This window comes from Euphorbia lathyris, chromosome 10 (genome assembly GCF_963576675.1).
Source record: "Euphorbia lathyris chromosome 10, ddEupLath1.1, whole genome shotgun sequence".
NCBI lineage: Eukaryota > Viridiplantae > Streptophyta > Magnoliopsida > Malpighiales > Euphorbiaceae > Euphorbia > Euphorbia lathyris.
In genome coordinates this window covers 19,367,373-19,372,854 of record NC_088919.1, presented here as the reverse complement: position 1 = coordinate 19,372,854, position 5,482 = coordinate 19,367,373, and the positions used below count along the sequence as shown (strand labels likewise).

Genomic DNA, 5,482 nt, shown 5'->3' with positions numbered 1-5,482 from the left:
ATTTACTTAATACTAATAGGTTACATATTTATGTAATTATATATTAAGTAAAAAAACAAACAAAAAACCAACAACTCAGAAATGAGCATATTCATAAGAAAAGTCATTCAAAATCTGCATATGGGCCTAATTAACCCATCTACTAGCCCACAGATAGACTCCACCCAAGCAGTTCCATTGGACATATATGAACAACACACTTGTGCACAGAAACATCAGCCCAAGCCATTAATTTACAAAATGGTTCTCCATCCATCCAGTCCAATCCATCAAACACTGAAGAAGAACCCATTGGATTGGACAGATTGTTGTTGAAAGAACTCTTGTTCTTCCTCCTTCATAACTCACTTCACTCACTTCTTCAGAAAATTCCACACCTAAAATGAGAATTCATCCCTGCATTTGGATCGTATTCCTAACGTCCCTTTTTGAGTCTCTGGAGTAATCATCAGACCCACAACAAGAGGTTGGAGATTGTTGGAGTCCTTGTACCATTTCTGTCAACATTATCTGTAACTCCTCCATGCTATACCACTTCTTCTGTATAAGAAATTCAATGAGTTTGCCAATGTATACAAATTTATTAGAAGAAACATAAAATAGATGAAAACTATTACCTGTCTCCTTTCCTGGGCTATAAGAGACATCATGTCCTGCACAAAGTCTGAATATCCCTAAAACAATCAAATTAAAAGATAAGTTAATTATGGAAAAGAATAAGAGAATAACACTTAAAAAAGAAGAAGGAATGAAATGAAATCTGTGTGACTAACCTCATCTTTTCCTTTTTCATACAATTTCATATCATATAATGCTCTTTTCTTTTCATTTGATAGTGCTGAATAAGCACGTTGAATTTGTTGGAATTTTATTTTGGCTTCACTCAAAACATGAGAGGGACTTCTAGTCCACCTATCAGGATGTCATTTCTGCAATTAAATTCAATTAGATCATGCAAATCCATAATGGAGTGAATATGATCCAACAAAGTAAGAGTTGAGTTGACATACCATAGCTAGTCTACGATAAGCTTGTTTGATATCATGAATAGAAGAATCTGAAGTTACTCCAAGAACATTGTAATAAGAAGGCTCACCAACCATCTTTCTACAAAAACACTTACAGTGAAGATTGTTGTGGAAGAAAGCAGTGAATGTATTATGTATATAAAGAAAAATTAATAGCGGCTGGATAAGGTTGGATAGCAAAGATATTTTATTATAACATGAGTAATTCAGTCAAGGATGGAAATATCTGAAAAGGAAGTGATGATTGTCCTTGGATGATTACCAGTCATGGAAAGTTTTGGACGTAGAGTTGAGTGTCCTTGGTAATGACCAGGTCTGGAAACTTCTCAAAGTAGAGACAGAATATACATTTCCAAGATAAGAGAGAAAAGAGAGTTTTGGGGCTTCTAAATGTGGATGGAAACCCTGCCCCACTCTATGATGAGATTAACTAATTGAATTACTGTTAACTATTATCTTGATAGAGATAAATGTATGATACACCTGTTGGAAGCAATATTTGTACGAATTCCCATTGAATTGAGTCCCTTATCTTCTTCTAGCTAGAATTCTAAGACGTAGTAATTAATTAAGTTTTGAATTTAAATCACAAGCCCTATTATCTCAAACAAAATAGTAATATTATTACTTGGTTCACCATCTAATTCAAGAGCCTCTATAGTGGATCAGAACAACCTACATGCTATATATATGGTTGTATTATGAATTAAATGATAGTTTAGTAATATATATATTTCTCCCTAAAACATGTAACATTTTATTATCTCTGACATTATAGATCTCGTACCAATAAATTATTAAAAAGGAAATAAGTGTAATCGTTATTTAGTTTACTTTAAAGGTTGTTGTGTATGTTTCTAACAAACAGATACATGCACTATTCTATATATCTGTTTTGGTTTGATATTTAATAGTTGGAGACTTGATAAGAGTGCAACTTAATTCAGAACCCATACACTTCTTTTGTATTTATGCTACTTAGTGTTATTTTTTAAACATAGTGTCACCATCTACAACCTCAAACAAATGTTTATTATAAAAACTATATAACTCATTGATTAAGCAATTCAATCATGTGCTCTATACCACCAATCATGTGTTCTATATGCTGAAGATATTGGAAAATGGAAAGTTACTAATACATTCTGGAAAACAATCATTACGACAAACTACATTATACTCATAGATGGAATTATCTTTTTAATGAAAGGGGTGCGAATTTTTAAGTGCACAAGCAATAAAAACTTAACTTTTTTAGTGGATTACTATTGATAACATCGAGATATTATCATGAGGACCAAAAGATATATTCGCCTTTAAGTATGCCACGTAGTAAACAAAGTCAGCTGACGAATCTCCCTGGACTAGCTCTAGGAGATCCACTGGCGGATCTCTAAGGCGAATCTCTCCATTCACCTTGGTAACGGCTGGCCGCCGGTTCAGCCATAAAGGATCATTAAATGAATCATTTATTGTTTTACCCGCCAGATTAAGAATAACTTGTAACCGCCATTAAATGAGCATTAATGGAGACTCTCTAGTTATCTAGAGGTTACGAACTTCTCAACTATATATAGCCTACTATCCTGGGCTATCGAGGTACTCACACATTCCTATATTCTCTAAGCTTTGTCAATACATTTTATTCTCCATATTCTATACTGACTTTAGCATCGGAGTTTCCCCCGTCGAACCCAACGACGCCCCCCACAGGGACGAGCTCCGATCAGAAGTTTCTCCCTTGTTATCAACTATATTCAGTCCCAATTTCCCACCCTCAATTCTGAAAAAAGACAATACTGCCCCTAACCAAAAATTTGATTCCCCCAAACTCTCTCAAACTCTCCTAAACCCATTTCTTTCCGAAATCAGAGATTACACGTATAATGGCAAGCAATCCGTTATCCCCGGAAAGAGACGAGAACGACCAAGACGCTGAAGTCGGGGTATTTTTTCGTTTGAGCATATCTGTTTTCGAATTAATTTTTGCAAAAATTGGGACTGTCGGGCGTGTGAACATCACACGGCGTGATATACACACACGCAGTAGACTGAAAATTGAATTTAGGGGTTTTGGCATTGAAATATTGTCGAATTTGATCGTAATGAATTCTAATATTCATTAGTTATCATTCTCAGGTTTCGTCAAAAGACTTCGGAGGTAACGGTGTCGATTACAGTGAGAAATTTTATCCTGTATAGACGTTTGAAACATACCAGGAAGCTGTTAACTGGGCAAAATAGACGGCGATTCAGCTTGGCTTCGAGTTAACTATAGCTTCTCACAAGATAGGGGGTAAGTTAAAATGGATATTGGTTAAATGTGTCCGTGGTATAAAGAATACTCAAAGGACTAGGGATAGGGATATGGAGGAAGTAGTATGGAGGAATACGAAAAAAAAAATATTGTGGTTGCAAATTCCAGGTGAAAGTTCTAGAAATCGCTGAATTAGGCGGTTGGGTGGTGAATGGTGTTGCTGGAGAGAGAGGAAAACACAATCATGGATTGGTTGTATATCGTCAAGGCTATCGATAGATGAGTGGACTAAGTCCCGCTTCCAAAAAAATTATTCATCAAATGAGTGCAGCTCAAGCAAAGCCTTATGCTATTTTTGCAGCAATTAAAGAAAAATACCCTGAGGATTGCCTGACCCAAAGACATGTGTATAATTACAGGAAAAAATAAGGACTGAGAGTTTTGAGAGTCGGGATGTAATTAATCAGTTTTATCGGCTTGCTATAGATGTGGATTACATACATTGGACGCAAGCGGAGCCGAGCAGTAATGTTGTGACTCACCTCTTTATGCCACATCCTACTTCGATCACCCTGTTCCGATCCTACTACTTGTTTGTTGGTATAGATTCAACATATAAAACAAACAAGTATAAAGGATGAGACTGAGGGTAGTTATATGTGGGTTTTAGGAAAATTGAGGCTTTCGCTTGGAGCTGATGTGCATCCGACAGCCATTGCTACTAACCGGGAGTTAGGATTGATAAGACCGATTAGTGAGTTTTTTCCTGAAACTCATCATTTATTGTGTACATGGAATATTAATAAAGATGTGGAGGATAGAGTAGGCAAGTTGATTGGAATGAAAGATTTTGGAGAAATTTTTAAGAATACCAAATGGAAAAAAATAATTGAAGCGCCGATAGTAGCTGAATATGAAGAGGCAGTGATAAGCATGAAGAATACTTCTGTCAAATGACCTCGTGTGATACAGTATATGGAGACCACATGGCTAGTGCATAAGGAGAAGTTATGTCGAGCGTGGACGAACAATGTGTTGCACTTAGGAAACATAACAACATGTCGAGTAGAGAGTTCACATGCACAGTTGAAGCAGTGGTTGAATTCATCTATTGGTGCACTCGATACAGTATGGGTGAAGGTGCGTAAGGACATTAAGGCTCAGATTGATGCGATCAAGTAAGACTTTTTTCTGTTATTCAATTTAATCTTTTTAATTATAATAAATTAGTTTTGTGATGTTTTACTATATATAACCAGATACTCACTTGAGGACTCGAGACGAAGATCTGTGGTGTCTCACTGTGTAGCTCCTTTCACTTACCTCAAATTACATGTTTCACATTACTGTTTGCGTGTACTATATGATGAGATGGTGCATATGCGCGAATTGAGTGTGGATGTGTTTCAGCAATGTGGATGTGTGTTGCCCATGACTCATGGTATTCCTTGTGCCTGTGAAATTAAAAAATATATTAATTCGAATACGTCGGTTAGTGTGGAGCGCATCCATTGTTTTTGGAGAACGCTTGAATTTGATGGTTTGAGTGACATACCGGTTACTGCTCCCGTATATGGTGATGGGTCCAAGGATCGCCAGTTTTTTTCACTCTCTTGTGGAAAAGGTTGGCAAATTAGATCCTGCAATGGTGCGTAGCATATCTATCTACATCCATGATCAAATTAACCCGGATCAAGATAGTTACAAAGAATCCGAGGTCAAAGACACAATTAGGGGTAGACCAAAGGGGAGTTCATCTACGAAGCGGAATCCGAGTGCATGGGAGTACAGTTAGGGTGCACATGGTCGTGCTCGGTCTTCTACTTCGAGGAGTAGTCATAGTCGAGGCTGAAGCTCATCGTCCTCTATACATAACAAGGAGATGCCGGGTATATTTTATTTTCGTAATAAATAAGTTCATGTTAAAGTAAATATATTATCACTGACGAACTTCATATGTTCATATTTGCAGCCGGATTTGATGCGAATATCAGCGGATACCAACATTTATATAGGGTTCAGGGACTAATCGTACCATATATTACTGGATACCTAGATGTTGTATCAAATGGTAAGTGTGGATTTCATGTTTTATCCGACGCCATCACAAATAATTAGGAGGAGTGGAAGCTGTTGAGAGTGCTTATAGAAAATGAGGTGCGGCCCCACCGTGATCTGTATGAGTCAATGTTCTAGA

General features: G+C 36.8%; 1 pseudogene; it reads right to left on the bottom strand.

The window, feature by feature from the left end:
* Window positions 1-390: 390 nt before the first annotated feature.
* LOC136208039 (uncharacterized) lies at window positions 391-1,103 on the bottom strand (annotated as a pseudogene).
* Window positions 1,104-5,482: the final 4,379 nt, after the last annotated feature.